Below are 18,316 nucleotides of genomic sequence, written 5' to 3'. Positions count from 1 at the left end.
ACAAGAGGCGTGATCCCAGTGAGCTGCTGTAATTAGGGACGGGGATCGGCTGTAGGTCCGGTCCGCTCCTCTTTCTGGTGCTGTGAGTGAAAGCTGCAGATTGCACACACTGAGGCGGAGCAGCAAACACTGTAGTGGAGTAAAGAGGGAATAGAGCAAGCCTGAGTCTCACTGTTCGCACAGATAACGGCCCATGGAGGGTTTTGCCATGACATGCAAAGTATAACATGTAGGTAGACTCAAGCCATGAAAAGGATTTGGTCAGGTTTTGTTTTCCTTGATTCAGTACCGCACATAAACCAAGGAACGAGTAATACACAGCTACACAATCACACCTGATAAAGCCAATTCATAATCAACAGTGCTCGTATAGCTTGAATAGTCACATTTCAAAGACGTCTAGCAATGATTTTGTTTTTATTTGGAAACTCAGATTATTTCACGTCTCGGTTTGGAATTGCTAATTTCTTCTGGTCACAGTGGGCTAATGGACAGTATCGTCCCAGACTCAGCTGACCCATCCTGGACGAACTACACTGTGGCACAGAGTTATAGTCACACTGGTGAGAAGTCAAGCCAGTTGTTCAGGTTCCTCGAGGTTAATTCACTAACGCTGTGACTAATTTAAGCCATGCAAAGGATTAACAACAGCACAGATCCTTCTACGACTCTCTGAAGCAAACTCGGATATGTACTGTTCCTCTGAAAGCTGTGCCGAAACGCACTGGGATTCTCTGCGAGGAAAGAAAAAAAAACAGTTCGAGTGAAGATGTATCAATAATGTAGGTGGCAGACATTGTCTAGACAGCTGATGAGGACTGCATTGCCTTCGTGTCTTCACAGTCCAGAGAAAGCTGTGTGCTTTCCACAAGAATTAACCTATATGAATTATATAAGTGGCATAGGAGATCACGAGGATTGCATAACAGCTTGGGAAGGTGAATCGGTGTGTGTGTGTGTTATGTGGCAGATATCAGAAAGAGAAACAGGAGTCTTGCAAAATCCCGTATATAGTGTGCATATTGTTCTCTCCCTCCCATTAATATACGCACGTCTGAGACAGAAAGGCAGTGTAGTGTGGGCTGCCGTTCCTCACCCTCAACTCGAGCCAAGCAACACTCAGTGCAGATTAGGAGACAAGCCATGGCTTTCAAAATCACCATCATCAGGCTGATTATGAAGGTCAAGACCCTGCCGCAAAATCTGTGCCGGTCGCTGTTTAGCGTTTAAACAACTGGAGATGTTAAAGGGGGAGGGATAAGAAAATACGAATTCTCCAAATGAGATTACTTTCCAAAGTCATATGACCTCTGCTATCACATCACAGAGCAGCTTTTTTTTATATAAAACCAAATATGTTAACTTTGCGTAAGTGAAAATAATAGAGAACTCGAGATGCGAGGAAAGCTGCAGCCGCAGAGAGAGGCCCTGGATTTGCGATTCGTTTGTGCTTCGACCTGTCCAGCAGCAGAGGACAGAGGCTATTATTAGAGCAGCCTTCTTGGGTTGCTACTGTGCACAACGGCAAGCTAGAGATTTAGGGAAAAAAAAAAAGCTCCACAAGCAAAGTCTGTGCAATTGGAGAGGACCGGTTTTATGTTACACCATGCTTTGTATTCGCCAGAGAGCATGCAAGTTGATCTGCCTTTTAGACAGCACTGGGGACCGGCTTTATGTGAAAACAATACAAACGTGACTGACAAAGAAAAAAATAAAATACGCATTTGAAATATGAATACGCACATTGTTTCCCATTTTGTTAGCCTTTGAAAAGACATGAAGTGTGAAAACCCTCTGTTGGCCAATTACTTTTTTCACGTCGGGTTTTTTTTTATTTAAGAAAGTCGATTGTAATATTGCTGGGAAAAGCAGGGCCAGTCTGTCGAAGGAGAAGGTGATAATGTGTGTGTTGACACCAAGCGTTTAGCTCAGGAGATCCTACCCAAGTCTGACCCAACCCAGCTCCTTTCCTGGAGAGAGTGCGAAGAGCCGCCTGTGCTTCATAAAGAGGCTCCGGACAGAAATTACATGTAGTCGGTGCAAAGGTTGCCAAACTAAACATCTGGAGAGCGGGGGGTTCTTCAATTTCTTTATTTTCTTTAGTCTCGTATTGAAAAATGTCAGCGCTCAAGGATGCCACGGGTAACGCTGTACAAATTACATCACGAGCATGAGTGACTGCGGAGTAGTTAAATTCACAGTGTAGCATCAATCATATTTACAACGCATACGAGGAAGTGGATGGCATTGGGGGGATTCTGACTTAAAACAGGGCTCGTGTGTTACAGTAGACTGCGGTGGGATCTATAAATACAGATGCAATGTGTCAATGGCTTTTCGATGGGCTTCATTTCCTTAGCTGTTGGTTCTGAGCTGTTTGTACGACACAAGTTATGAAGTAGATTAGATTACGCTCCATAACATGTTATTAAGAATATATTAAACCAGATTAATCTCTGTACCACACATGACAATATACGGCAGCACACGGCAGGGACATCTTGCATTGTTCTCTTGCAAAATAATATGAAGGAAGGAATGAAAAGGTACAGAAAAAGAGAGAGAACAATGTGTTGATCAAACTTAAGTTTGCATGATAAGAAAAAATGTGTTTAGGACATTAAACTAAAATTGTGTTTATCCCATTGCATCAACACAGGAAACACAGTAAAATCCAATTAAACGCAATTATGTTTTTACCTGAGGTTTTAGTCATTTATGATTTACACCAGGGGTCATTGGGTTTCAATGACCCCCTGTGTAGCCCCCCGGCGGTGGGAGTACAGTAGACTTATGTGGCTGAACATCGTTAAAACATTTTCTGTTACTTTACTTTTAATAAATCAAAAGTATTATTGCAGGAACGCTTACAATCTGCTGCTGTTCTGGGTCAGTGAAACAAATTTCCCAGCAGGAAAACATATCTGCCTCCCTCCTCTGCAGAGGCAATTTCAAAGGAATGCACGTCTTTACAGTTCATTTAATCACGTGTTAATGAACTCTATCAAATAGTTAAACAAAAAAAAGTAATAATATATCAACTCTTCAGTCTAATCACGGTGCCTGGGATCTGTCTCTGTTTGGTTACTAAACATCTTCAGAAATGTTAGGTTTGAACTTTGCCAACTATGGGTTTGATTATATTAAATTAAAACCCTGACCCACAGACCAATCAACCAAGAGGGGATGTCAGTTTTCCACCGCGATACAGGAGGAGTCTGGCGAAAGGACAGATGTTATTAAACTCGTCACGTCAGAACAGCTGAGGTTTTCATTTAACCTGGGCTCGTGGAAGCAGGATGGGAGTAATCATATCTCGTTGTAAAAAGCGAACCTTCTGTAAATAATGATCTCCAACACCCATGTAGCGCTGGGAGCCCCCTGGACACATCTGAAATCTCAGCTGCACCAGATATTTACGCTCATCTAAGTTATAGTACCTGCAATCCTGTGGGGGCTGAGCAAAATGAGCATAAATTAGAAAAACAGAGAAACATATCCAAGGAATTGATAATTCATTACAGCCCTACGTGCAAGATCTGTGTTCACATCTCCCTTATTTCAGGCGATCAATTACTCATCCTTACAGCACTGTAGGGGGAGTCCAGGCATAAGTCATTTTCTGCAGAATATTTGTGCTCGTAACCATTACTGAGGGCACCGATCGGCACCGGAGCCTTAATAATTGAAAAACAAAATCTTAAGTTACTGCCGCGGTGCCGGTTGAGGCCCTGGAGTGACTCTCTGGTGTTGGGTCCTGGTTGCACTTTTTCCAGTAAGTGTTGAAGGCTGTCCTGTGCAGGAGTCCAGCCCTGTAATAAAATAAGGAACCAGGGAGTCGAAAGCACTCGAGGTGCATTACTTTCCGAGGGCAAATGTGTTTACCGCCCCGGCTTCAGAAGCGCTCCGGTGTCTCAGGGTTGTGCGTAGTGTGGCATTAGCCAAATCAAATTCTCTTAACAGCATTATATTAACTCAGACAGTTGAGTTGAGGCTGTGTCAGAATCTGCAGCCTCTCAAGCTGTATTATGCAAACCCCCATCTAAAACGAGCTCATAAGAAGATGCACTGTCTGTCAGACGTCTGCTGTGCGGCCCGTGGGCTGAACCGGGGCTTAAGGTCCAACAGCTGGAATGAAGTCTGATTCACTTCTGCTTTTCATTATTTTTCCTTAATAACATCTGGTTAGCCACCAATTGTTCTATAGTTATAAAACCCTAACAACTATATTCACAGGAGACAGTCAGAAATACATATTTCATCAACATCATCATCATCATCATCATCATCATCATCAGCCCATATCGATCCACTGCTTGTTTCCATTTGCTTTAATCTATAGCCTCCCTTTTCCATGTTACTCCCGCAAAGTGTATAATCTTCCCATCTTAACGTTTTCTTCTTCTAGCTATTTTTTCCTCTCTTGTGATTCCTTCCACAGCTTCCCTTGTCCATCTGTTCTTCTTTTAAAATGGTCGCTTGTGATGTCACGAGTCACATGGGCAGATTTCCCTTCAGCAGCTGTTTCTTCCCAACCCACTCCATCCCATTTCCACTCTCCTTTTGATCTCGTCCATTATATCTCCATCTGCGCTGATTTGTTGTTCAAGGGAGACATAATTTTTGGCTGCTTCAGGTATCTGTTGATCTACTTAACTTGTCTAACATTTAACAGAGCTGGAAAAAAGTACTCTTGTTTTCGTTTTCCGTCCAGTTTCTTTTGTTTTCTCGTTTCTTGAGTGTTTTTCAAATTCAAGCTGCAGCTCTTCAGGTATTTTTGCAAATATGACATTGCAGACTATAAGTTGTTCAAATAAGCTCTGTTTATCTTCATTCCTTACTCCTCCCAGTAGTGCAATGGTTTATAAAGAGGGCATAGTCTCCATTTCAAGATAATCCTGCGTATAACGTTTGTTTTCCATTAGATGCTGCGTTATGGCCGGTGTGAAAACCACTCATGCAATTGAAAGTTTACACAGAGAATAATACAGAACTGTAAGAGTCTTGCAATTGTTTCTTTTTTTAAGTAAACACCTGCTCCCGTACAGCAAAGTCCCATTAAGACCTGCCTGATGCCTGTGTAAGTAATGACTGTACAGTATTATCCAAGAATGTGAAGAAACACTTGGAAGCCATGACACATTAATCCCGGGGATTTAGGCTGGAAACTGAGACTCGACACGCGTGAGTCAGGACTGACTCAGATCAGCCCGAGCAGCGTGGCTCTGCAGCCCAGATCTCCCATCAACGCCCAGCGCTGGCTGTCTCTCGCAACTCTTTCCTGCTTAAAATCTGAAGTTAACTTATGCAGAACTAGAACAACAAACAAAATGCAAATAAATAAGGATAAAGGCACCATTTTCAGACCAAAATGTTTTTTAGCAATGCAAGACAACATACAAGCTATATATATACACTCACCTAAAGGATTATTAGGAACACCTGTTCAATTTCTCATGAATGCAACTATCTAACCAACCAATCACATGGCAGTTGCTTCAATGCATTTAGGGGTGTGGTCCTGGTCAAGACAATCTCCTGAACTCCAAACTGAATGTCTGAATGGGAAAGAAAGGTGATTTAAGCAATTTTGAGCGTGGCATGGTTGTTGGTGCCAGACGGGCCGGTCTGAGTATTTCACAATCTGCTCAGTTACTGGGATTTTCACGCACAACCATTTCTAGGGTTTACAAAGAATGGTGTGAAAAGGGAAAAACATCCAGTATGCGGCAGTCCTGTGGGCGAAAATGCCTTGTTGATGCTAGAGGTCAGAGGAGAATGGGCCGACTGATTCAAGCTGATAGAAGAGCAACTTTGACTGAAATAACCACTCGTTACAACCGAGGTATGCAGCAAAGCATTTGTGAAGCCACAACACGTACAACCTTGAGGCGGATGGGCTGCAACAGCAGAAGACCCCACCGGGTACCACTCATCTCCACTACAAATAGGAAAAAGAGGCTACAATTTGCACAAGCTCACCAAAATTGGACAGTTGAAGACTGTAAAAATGTTGCCTGGTCTGATGAGTCTCGATTTCTGTTGAGACATTCAGATGGTAGAGTCAGAATTTGGCGTAAACAGAATGAGAACATGGATCCATCATGCCTTGTTACCACTGTGCAGGCTGGTGGTGGTGGTGTAATGGTGTGGGGGATGTTTTCTTGGCACACTTTAGGCCCCTTAGTGCCAATTGGGCATCGTTTAAATGCCACGGCCTACCTGAGCATTGTTTCTGACCATGGCCATCCCTTTATGACCACCATGTACCCATCCTCTGATGGCTACTTCCAGCAGGATAATGCACTATGTCACAAAGGTCGAATCATTTCAAATTGGTTTCTTGAACATGACAATGAGTTCACTGTAATAAACTGGCCCCCACAGTCACCAGATCTCAACCCAATAGATCATCTTTGGGATGTGGTGGAACGGGAGCTTCGTGCCCTGGATGTGCATCCCACGAATCTCCATCAACTGCAAGATGCTATCCTATCAATATGGGCCAACATTTCTAAAGAATGCTTTCAGCACCTTGTTGAATCAATGCCACGTAGAATTAAGGCAGTTCTGAAGGCGAAAGGGGGTCAAACACAGTATTAGTATGGTGTTCCTAATAATCCTTTAGGTGAGTGTATATATATATATATATATATATATAATAATATTAAGAAGCAGATCAACAAGAAGTCATCGCAAACTCCCCAGTGATGTGGCTGAAGAGACAATTTGGGAACATTCAAAAACAGACTGGATAGGATCCTTGGATCACTTAGTTATTAATGGACACCAAACGAGCACGATGGGGTGAATGGCCTCCTCTTGATTGGACACTTTCTTAAGTTCTTCTTATATACATACGCTTCATTCAATCATATAAAATAATAAATACCTCTCTATATAAAAACCGAGACACTGCAAAAACAGGATTACACTTTTCCACCCCTGCAGATGAGAAATGATTCCTTCCAGGTTCTGTGGTCTTTGCACTTAATATATAAACTGATAAAAGATTTGCGGTGATATTTTGGCACAGATAGAGTAAAGGTCTTATTGATGTTTTCCTAAGAAGCTTTAAAAATCACACTCTGCAGCCGAACAGTTTGGGATGATTTATAAATATGCGTAATTATGCACATCTCTGAGATGCAGAGCGATACATCAGCCAGGTTACGTCACTAACACTGACTCCAGCCTCCGGCCTCCCACAGGTCCCTGCTATCTGCGATGATGAAAAAAACACACTTCGGCAATAAAACACAACTTACGAGGGTGTAATAATAATAATGGCAATAATATCCATCATCACCATCGTTATGGTTCAAAGAGCTGCAATAAAGGTGGATTTGTTTCTCTTAAGTGTCACCACTGAAGGGATTATGATAATTGCTGTAAAGTCACACACACGGAAGTGCACAACACAAGCACTGAGGAGGAGGAGGGAGACGTGAGACATCCCAGTCGCCAGTCGGTCCAGCTGGCCCTGCGAAGCCAGTGTGAAGCGCTCAGGTTCACAGACACATGCAGAACATGAAAACAGGACAGGAACAGGAGTATTAAACAGTGTCTGTGATCATATTTACAGCTTCTTGTACAGCTTGTCGTGTTTCAGAGCGGTGGCTGTTTCACAGGAGGACCGCATTACTATTATTATCGTTTCAGATTTGTATGAGAAAAAAGGGAACGCTTTTCATTAAAGGCAGGGAGTTTAAAGTGTAAGTGGAGCTGGCGTGTGAGAGGCTGGTCCCGGGACGGGGGTTTCAGTCATCAGTGTGACGTCTGCCAACCGCCGGGATATTGATCTCAATACATTGTGACAAGCGCTCTGAGTTCAAAGATAAGGCATCCAGCAGGGCTCCTGAACGGGGGAGGAAGTCAAGAGCTTCAGCAGGCCGACAGGAACATCTCTCTCTCTCTCTCTTTACATTCCTTTCACAGAAACACAGAGTTACCTTCAGTGTGAAGTAATGATATCTGGCTCCTGGTTGGCAGAAACCATGCGTGTGGAGAGGGGGAGGCCAGAGATAAAAAATAATAAAATAAGTGTTGGCTGCAGCTTTTAGGGAATGTTTCCTTCTAACTTGGGCCCAGCAGGAGACTCTTCCTGATTGATTGTGGTTCTGTCACACTCGGTGAAATATGGGTTGGCACCAGGTGGTACCAGACAGAAACTGTCATTAGTACCCATGTACGGCGAGGCACACAGCAGGTGCTGTAATATCTCAGTAAACAAGGTTGGCAGTTGCCGGCGATAATATTTCCTTCACACTGGATGCTTGGAAATTAGACTTCTCACGCCGAAATTAGTTTATTATAAACGTCATTCATTAGGGCTGTGGAGCAACGTTCAAGCTGCGCTCTCGTCTCTGTGATGTGGAGGAGCCCGGCGGCACCTCAGGGTTCGGCGCAGGCGGCGGCGCACTTTAACAGCTTGGGAATTAATACGGCGAGGACGGGTGGCATGAAATCACAGCTCGAGCTTCTCAAGTCAAGTGCTCTTCCTTTTTTAGGGATCATGTCTTCCACCACGGGATGCTCTCTGTGCTGACACTGGGACTGGCTGTGCTGAATGAGATCTCTAGGTGCTTCTTCATGGTAAGAGTCTGCAAGGAAGCCACCGACGCTCTCACACAGGCACGGCCTTTGCTGGCGAGTGATCCAAAGGACATCCCTTCACCTCAGGCTTCCTCACAGCAGGCGGCACAGTTCACTGGGCCCTGGATGGGGGCGGAGAACGAATTTGATTTGATCTCGCATTAGATAAGCAAACAACTCTGTGTCCAAACTACAAACAGTATTTGGCTTGGCTCGCCACGCTCCCCCGGCCAGAGAAAGATGCTTTATTCTACAATGCTCTCCTGCAGTCAGAAACTCTAAATATTTAAAGGGCCAGGGGTGCTGTTATCATCTCACAGCCAGGGACAGAAATGTATTATTTATTGTTCTGAGGGCGGACGGATGGTCAGATGAAGGTGAGGGGCTTCGGGAGGAAGATATAAACCAGAGGCTGCATTCAAGCTGGGGAGGTATGTGTCTGTGGGGCAGGAGAATAAGAGACCAGCAAAGCAAAGCAGAGGCAGAGGGTCAGGCAGCAGGGAGCAGAGCAGAGCTGGGTAGAAATGTGGGGGACTATCGTGGGTCTCACTTTAGACACTCTCAGATGCTTTTTTTGGATTTCAAAGCCATGCACACAGAAGACAGCAGGGTTAATGACGCTCTGAGCTGCGCTAGATAACCCAAGTGTCCTGGAACAAGTTCTGAAATAGTAAGTGGGTGCTGCAGTGAGAGGGATAAGAACTGGAAGTCCCTCTTTAAAAAGAAATTGAAAAACAAAACGTCATGCATTAGGGAAGCAGGATTCACAGGTGGGGGATAAACAGGAACATTCAAGACACCTTAAATTGGTGACAGGAACGGTACAGGCCATAACTGAAACCAGATTTAAAGGGATAGGCTTCCGGTGTTTCTTTCATGGATCGTCACAACTGGGAAGTGACGAAAGATAAACGAGCGCATAGTCGGTGCAGGGTTTGGTATGGGATCGTTGGGTGATATATCCTGTGCTCAGATTCTGGCATTTTGAAATATAATGACTAAATACGTAAAATCAACAGGAAATGGCCCCCCCAGCCACACACACACAATTCTGTAGGCTTATCAGGGTTTTTATTTCTCCACAATAAATTCATTTAGAGTTTGTGCAAAAACTCCAACTTGTAACAGATTGTTTCTATCAGTTGTTTCAACAAAAGGTTTATTTCGGATCTCACAGTGCAATGTCTTACGACCTGTGTGGCTAAAAGACATCTTTCATGAAGATCCAGTGGCTCTGAGGCCATTTTTCATGAGAGAATCAAATTGGTTTTCCCTGCAGGAGTTCAAACAAGACGTTCTTCCCACACAACAGACATGAACACAACATCATGTTACAATAAGAATAAGTAAATAAGTAAATCTGAGCTGGTTGAGTGGAGAAATGGGTTACAGACGGCCTAACATCGGGGGTTAACTGCCAGCGCCGTCCTAGTGTGGAAAGCCGTAGCCAGAAAAGTTTGAAAGCCAGATGGAGAGAGTCCCCGGCAGCAGGAGGCTGATACAACTAGCTGACTTGAGTAATGCGCACAGGCCCGTGTCAAGGGCCCATTCCTCATAGCCTCCATTTGTTATTCGCAAGGAACTTGTACCCCACACCACACAATCATAAATCTCTCCGGTGCATCGGGCTGCTTAGTTTACAAGAGAGAGGTTACGATGAGTCTGACGATTCATCAAAACTCAGCTCCAAACTTTCACCGGAGCAGCGCTTGGGTATCGCTGATAAGGACCAGATGTCGGCTGTTTCGGATTCGCCACCCAAAACTGTTCATTGTGATCAGATTGGCTTATTAATAACCTGAACAAAGGCCATTTAAAGGGAGCTGGGTAGCGCGGGGAGCAGGCACGGCTGTGTGGGACTGCAAGGCTAGGCTTGCGAGATCAGCCAAGGAGTCGTGGGTTTGAATACAAGGGTAACAAAGTGACCTCGTGTCAAATCATTCAACTCGCTGTTTTCCTTTGTTCCTCCGGCAATAAAACTCTCTCCAGGCTGCGAAGGCATTTTCTGGTTGAACAGAAATACTCCCCCTGCGCTCTGTTTTTTAACAAGCCCTGCCTGTACCGAAGTTGATCACCACTGATTAATTTGATTAGGAATTAATGGGATTTCCATTTCAGCAAACATGGCCACCGTTGGCTTTGGCACTTAAAAATGTTCTACTTTTAGATCCTCCTCACAATTTGCAGATAACGCATCACTTGTTAGGCAAACAACTTAGGCTCCTGTTGTTCACGTTGGCGCTTTAATCTCTCACAACGTTCTTACTTTTCTGCTCCAGTCAAACCTTGTGTCTCAACTTGTCTTATTTCATTCCACATCTCTGTGCCTTTTATTTCAGAGTCTCATCTGCTGCTGCCACAGTTGCTGAATCATCCCCTGGCTGGGCGAGGGCCCTTCGCTCTGCCCACATTCATGGGCAGATTAAACGGGGAGGATTTGCCAAAGGTGTTTTGGCAACAGGCCGCTGACATTGGAATGCCTTGAGACTTGTCATCACGTTCTTAGCTTTATAAAGGTGGTGACTGAAAAAGATTGCGGTGAGGAATTTGTTCCACTGGATAACTGGGGTCTTGAGGAGCAACGTGAGTTATATTTATTGTGTAATGGTTTAAGCAAGGAAGCACAGGAATAGATCTGAATCATTCTGTGGTATTCATGTCCTCTGAGTATTATACAAGCAGACGATTGAACTGCCGTTAGCCAAACACAAGGTCCATGTTTCGGCACCGAATTAATTTTCTTCAGTTTTAACTGTAACCTGGACAGAAAGTTATTCTTCCACATATTAATATAAGCATATAAATTAATGTCATTTAGGGACATTAACAGAAGTAAAGAATGATTTGTGCCTTGTAAAATCCAAACTGCATTTTAGTTACGCACTCTGGTAAATACATTTGTAGAAAAGTCATTGTTAAAACATGGTGGTTTACTGTGTGATCAACATGAGTGACTTCAGCACAGATCATTAAAACAGTCCATTTCCCATCGTGCTAAAAGGACAGGTCAGTGACTCTCTGAGAACGGAGGCTGAGAAAGGATGTTGTGTTTCACAGTCAGTGCCGTTGGTTTGAAGACAACACTTTACAACCGCCGGCACTCAATGACTTTGTGTGTAGTGTGGGGTGGGGGGGGGAGATGAAATTCATTCATTCAAGCAGACAGAGCGTTGAGGAAGTGCGATATTTCTCTGTTGACAGTGATGGATGAGGAGAGGCTCCGCGGGACGAACAGACCCACTGCCCTGCTACCTCTCCCCTCCAGAGAGCGCCCGCGTTATTCCTGAAAATATGAGCGTGTGCAGCAGCAGGTGGTCTGCATCCCTGACAGGTCATCGGGGGTCTTAAAACAAAAGGCCAAGAGGAGCCTTGTTTCGCCAGCCTGAATGCAAGAATGGATGAGAAATGGATGGAGCAGAGAGAAGGACTCTGGGAAGGATCCAGCCCTCGACAAGGGGGCGACAGGAAGTGAAAACAGAGGCGGTGACCCGTGTGGTAACAGCTGCTTTGTCAATGAAGTGCTGGTTTAGTGAGGCGAGCGTTAATGAGCTCCTTTGTGGCGGAGGGGGGATGTACCCTCACCAGCACAGCCCAGGCGGCTCGCGAAGAGAGCGAAGGGTTTAGAGTTTGGTCTTTAATTTGTTTGTTTGTTTGTTTGTTTGCATTGTTGCAGGCACTTTCATAACGCCGCTACGTTATGGGGCTGGTGAAAATGAATTCACTTCAGGTAGATCGGTCCCAGGATTTGCCACAGTTTTACAACAGATTTATGCCATCTTCATTTATAGTTATTTTCCGTTATCTTGATTAGAATTCAGTAAAACTGGATTGCAATTTATCAGCCTATTTCACATGCTTAGCTTCTGCTCCTAACCTTCACATCTCAAAGCAGACTCAAAACTTTGACCGACTCGTAAATCCCAAACTTGTACCCCTTTGTGGATTAATTTATTATAAGAAACCTTTGTGTACAATTAAAAAATAAAACTCCGGAAGGGTAAACGTTTGTAGTTTGTTTGAAGCATTGAAACCCTCGATCAAGCATTCATTTTAACTAGTGCCCTCACTGTATTGGCCATATTTGCTATTTGGTTAATAAAACATCTATCTGTAGGGAGTTCTGTGTTGACACGGGTGATTTATGGCGCCTTGCTTTGCATTCCTTAAGGCATTACTCTGTCTAACAGTCAGAATGAAAGCGTGTCGTATGATGGCCTGTTGGTCTAGACAACGCTCTGTTAAAGATGTTAGGTGAGTTATTCATAGCCAAAGATAAACTGATTCAATTCTCAGATGACTGCTAGACAAAACTGCACAGGTGTTGTGTGTATCTATGAAAAAAAAAGAGCAAAATAATATTTACACATATGAGACATTCCTGCTACAGAGGTCATACGATCACTGAAGGATGAGCTGTAATAGAAATGTTAAGTTTGTGTATTTGTCAGTCACTTCCTCTTTTACTGCCTTGGATTCGTGGGAAAACTTGTGTCTAAAGCCTCTTCCTAAAGCTCTCAGTGGCCGTGTTTGTATTCGTACTGTTGACTTTGTTTGGCTCGAATGATTATTAATAACTGCATTAATAATATTAATTCATTGGAGATGTTCAATATATATAGTACTGTGTCCTAGTACATATATATTGCTGTGCTGTGTTGTAAACTTCCTTTTATCAACAGGGTTGTCCTTGACAGCTCAAATAAAGGGTCCAGCGAGGCACCGCCGGTTCACCCGTGAGGCCTATAGAGTCACTGCACTCACCTAATACTCGAAGGCCCCATCTGGGTGGTCCTCTACTTCAATCCACACCTGGGGATGAACTGAGGATATTCCTCCCGGGCGTACAGAGCTGCAAACTGCGGCTGAGCGTATCTCTCCTCCTGCCTGTTGGTGTGACCTCGGTGCTCAGCTCAGCCAGTGCCGGGGCATTCTGGCCGTCGTCGCCTGAGCAGAACACACAGTCTGCGAAGATTCACTGTTCAGCAGGACTGTGATCAAGAGAACAAGACAGTGAACATCCTTGAGTGGCCCAGTCAGCATCCTGACTTGAATCCAATTGAGAATCTGTGGGGAGACTTGATAACCACTGTCCATAAGAGATCCCCGAGAGCGAGCTGGAGAAAATCTGCCCACAAGAATTGGCAAGAATTGCACAAAGACGGTGTGCAAAGTTAGTAGAGAGTCACCCCGAAAGACTTGCCACCAAATATTGAGTCTCAATACTTGTGCAATCAACATACATCTCAGATTTTTCTCTTCAGTTATGCTGACATTTAGTGTATCTTACCCTTAGAATTCTTCAGTTTGAGCATTCAAGTTTATTTCAATTTATATTAAGTTTAGAACATGTGTATCTGTCATTTTGTACTAAGAAGTGTCTGAATAGTTCTGTAAGACACTGTATACACCGATCAGCCATAACATTATGACCACTGACAGGTGACGTGAATAACACTGATAATCTCGTTATCATGGCACCTGTCAGTAGGTGGGATATATTAGGCAGCAAGTGAACATTTTGTCCTCAAAGCTGATGTGTTAGAAGCAGGAAAAATGGGCAGCGTAAGGATCTGAGAGACTTTGACAAGGGCCAAATTGTGATGGCTAGACGACTGGGTCAGAGCATCTCCAAAACTGCAGCTCTTGCGGGGTGTTCCCGGTCTGCAGTGGTCAGTACCTATCAAAAGTGTCCAAGGAAGGAAAAGCGGTGAACCGGCGACAGGGTCATGGGCAGCCAAGACTCATTGATGCACGTGGGGAGCGAAGGCTGGCCCGTGTGGTCTGATCCAACAGACGAGCTACTGTAGCTCAAATTGCTGAAAAAGTGAATGCTGGTTCTGATAGAAAGGTGTCAGAACACACAGTGCATCGCAGTTTGTTGCTCAGAACTGGACCATGGAGCAATGGAAGAAGGTGGCCTGGTCTGATGAATCACGAGTTCAAGGTGTTGACTTGGCCTCCAAATTCCCCAGATCTCAATCCAATCGAGCATCTGTGGGATGTGCTGGACAAACAAGTCCGATCCATGGAGGCCCCACCTCGCAACTTACAGGACTTACAGGATCTGCTGTTAACGTCTTGGTGCCAGATACCACAGCACACCTTCAGAGGTCTAGTGGAATCCATGTCTCGACGGGTCAGGGCTGTTTTGGCGGCAAAAGGGGGACCTACACAATATTTTGCAGGTGGTCATAATGTTATGGCTGATCGGTGTATATATATATGCATATAACATAAGTTATTGTTTCTGTAGATTTCACACATTTCATTTTCAATATGAATAAGTAATGGATTTGGAAAAGCCAGCGTCCATCATCAGAGCAGGTCTGTTCCCTCCCGTATTGCTGGGCTGAAACAGACAGACCTACAGCGTGGGTGTAATGGGTTCTGTGTTCTAGTTCCACGGGTCCATTTGTAATCATTAAGAGCGCAGGTTGGCAGCTGAATAGATGAAAGTGTAATAATACCCTTGTCACACAAACTGTAAAGTAACGTTCACTAGCTCACTGCCTCCCCACCGACTCGGCGCTAAACCTCTGCGTCTCCGTCACACTGCAGCGGCCATCTGCTGATTCGTGTACGATGGTGCTGAAGACGGCGCAGTAATTGCGAACATCTTGCAGGCGGCCGCACTGCACTCGTGTTGCTTTATGTGTAGTGTGAGAGTCCCAGTGGCTGTTTAATTTCCCCTCTGGCTCACTTAAATCTCTATTCACGCCAGCGCTTCCTGAGAGAAAAACTCAGAGTCAGTGTGAGCAGATACTGCATCAGCAAAACAGAAGAGGCTGGAAATTAAGTCCACGCATTGGGCCTGGCTTTGGTCACAGAGACACTGGCGCTGGTGCCGGACACCAGTGATTGTGGGGACTGGGGCAGTTTCCCTTGAAGTTTCCACTCTGAAAGCTTTAGGGGCCACTCACCCATTTTCTCGTGTTTTGTTTTTTCCCTCATTAGGAGAAAAGGGTGTTAACTTGGCACAGGAGTCAATATGTTGTGAATTTGGCCCACACTGTTAAAACTCATATTTCTAATCATGCAGACGTTGATTCGCCTGTCCTCACACCGGTTCAGTTGCTGCACTGAGTGTAGCCACTAAACAGAGCTGACACACAGTGGGTTGTGTTGAGAGTTAAAGGTGCCCGAGCAGACCCGCCCTGCGATGCGGTGACCCTTGTGGTAAAAGCTGCTTTGTAAACGGAGAACCAGTCTGGTCGATGCGCACCGCGATGGCCACAGCAGGGAAACCCTTTCCCACCGTGCGGCGCAGCGTCTCTATTGTCACAAGGCCGGGCCAGGTTGACCTGCCAGCCTGCGGTCCTGAGAGAAGCATCGATATCAGGGCTCCATCTGCGCTAACGGAAGTGCTGGGCCAACAACATTACAAACAGTTGTCTTAGATGACCACGGCCTACATATCTGCACTGGCAGAGATCAGACGAACCAACAACTGAAACCAACTGAATATTTCACAAATAAAACAAGTGATGAAATACCTTTTACATGAAACAAAGACAATATCTGTTGTATAATAACTACTACAGCTGCCAGATTTCTATGTTCATAAACAAGGCATTTTGAGTTTGAAGAGCTCTTTTAATCTCGCTATATAGATCTACTGAGAAGTGCCAGTGAACCTTTTCAATGCTGCCTTTTGTTAACCTCGTATAATTCAATGTCACAATCCTGTCGACAAAGCAGGCCTGTTCCCCTGCAGACGGTCCGACGGTCCCGATGCCAGGACACGAACTGCACAGCGTCTTTGAGAGAGATGTGATTAATGGTCTGATAATGAGCCTCCATTTACCTTGTGACATTATGTGGCTTTTTATTTTTAAACCGCAGGATCCAACTGTAATCTTGTTTGTGTTTGTCAGAAAGTGCACAAACTTTTTAATTAAGTACTAACTAGAAGAACAATTAATCACAAACATGTACCAGTGGAATGTAAAAACTAAAAATAGCCCGGAGTGTGGAGTGCTTTAGATCGGTGCATCTGCTCGAATGTTGTGGCACAACATTTCAGTGTTTATGAATCCATACTGTGCATATAAAGGAATAAAAAACAAAGCAAAGGCTAAATCATTTTATTATTCTGTTTCAGTGATAAATACAATACACATGAGTGAATGAAAACCACACAAAAACCCAATTAACCACGGTATTCTTAAGCTAAATAGTGTACTTCACTTGCACTGCAATCAAACATCAAATTAACCGATTCGTCTGCCAGTGGCATTCTCCTCGAGTGTTCACGTACACCGTGGATTTAATCTATTTATAATCCATCTTTTTAATCTGCAAGCACCGCAGAAACTCCAGCTCCTCATTAGACTCAAGTGCTGTTGTCTCTGCATTCGAGTGGAAACAATATCACACAGGAAATTCAGAGTTATTTATTTAGTTCGTTAGTTTCAGTTTCTCTACCGCCTGTTGGTTTCTGGCCCAGTTTAAAAAAAATCATAACAAATTTTTAATTCTCTCTTATAAAAACTGTTTACTTTATGCTTTATGGGGAGTAAATAAGGTTAACTTCAGCTTCAATATCTGCCAGACAGAATTCAGAAGTACATGTTGCATCTGAAGTCGACACGTATGTAATACGAGTGCTTGCTTATCGCTAATCGCGTGTCCCTTTGAAGTCCTTTTCCCCCTAAATTAAAATAAGATTAATTAGAGGGTTGTACTGCTCTGGGTACATCAAAGAGCAGAAAAGCAGAGAAAAGGTAGAAACAGCCATGCAGATTTATGGAAAAGGCCTGAGAATTAAGGTAATCATTGGTTTTAACCGCGACAGCATGAATAATACAATGGCAGAGTGTCAGCGCATTCAGAACAACTTCAAAAACCGAATGACGGCACAGCGATTTATATAATTAACCCTGAAAAACTATACCACCGTGAACATTCAAATACAGACGAACCATGAGCACTTTATCATCTTAGTCTGCCGCATACATATATATATATATATATATATATATTCATCAGAAGCAATTGTGTAGGTATTTGTCTCTTTTAGCAGCTTAAAATATTTATCTCAATGTACAGTATAGAAGTCATAGTAGTAATATTATAATTAAAATAATTAAAATGTGTACTTTTTTTCTCATTATATTTGAAATTGACAATTATTTTGGTTTGATACCCTCATAGTTTTGCACAAGGCTCAACCAGGCCTGAGAGCAGTGGGTTCCCTTACGCTTCATATCTCTTGTGCTGACATTGGAGTGAGAACAAGCGTAAAAAAGGGTTTGAGGGAAACACACTGATAACTGACTGTGTGAGTCTCAGTTCAACCCCCGTAATGAAGAAATCAGAAATATAATTTCACCGCAAACAGAGTTGGAGAGAAAAGAACAGTTGATGTCTCTTGTTAGCAAAATCAATACAATCCAGAACGCAAACTTCAGGAGTTCATGTGGAGGTCATGTGTTTTTTTCTCTATGTCTGCAGCTGTTTTTCTGCCTCTGGGTCCAGATCTGCTCTTGTCCGTGACCCGGCTGGCTGCTGGACCAAACCTCCCGAGCTCACGGAGCGAGAGAGCGCACTTGTGGGCGAGCGCAGCCGTTGTGTTGCCGGGAACGGGGCGCACCTCTGTCTCTACACAAACAGGAAGTTGGCTGTGCTCTGAAATGCTAGCATGACTTCCACGGAGATGTAAATATTGGAATGCTTTTCCTGCCGATCGGTGGGGCCGGGCTTTGAACTGAAGGCCATCTTT

Source organism: Amia ocellicauda, chromosome 10, assembly GCF_036373705.1.
Source record: "Amia ocellicauda isolate fAmiCal2 chromosome 10, fAmiCal2.hap1, whole genome shotgun sequence".
Taxonomy (NCBI): Eukaryota; Metazoa; Chordata; class Actinopteri; order Amiiformes; family Amiidae; genus Amia; species Amia ocellicauda.
Note: the sequence above shows the minus strand (reverse complement) of the source record.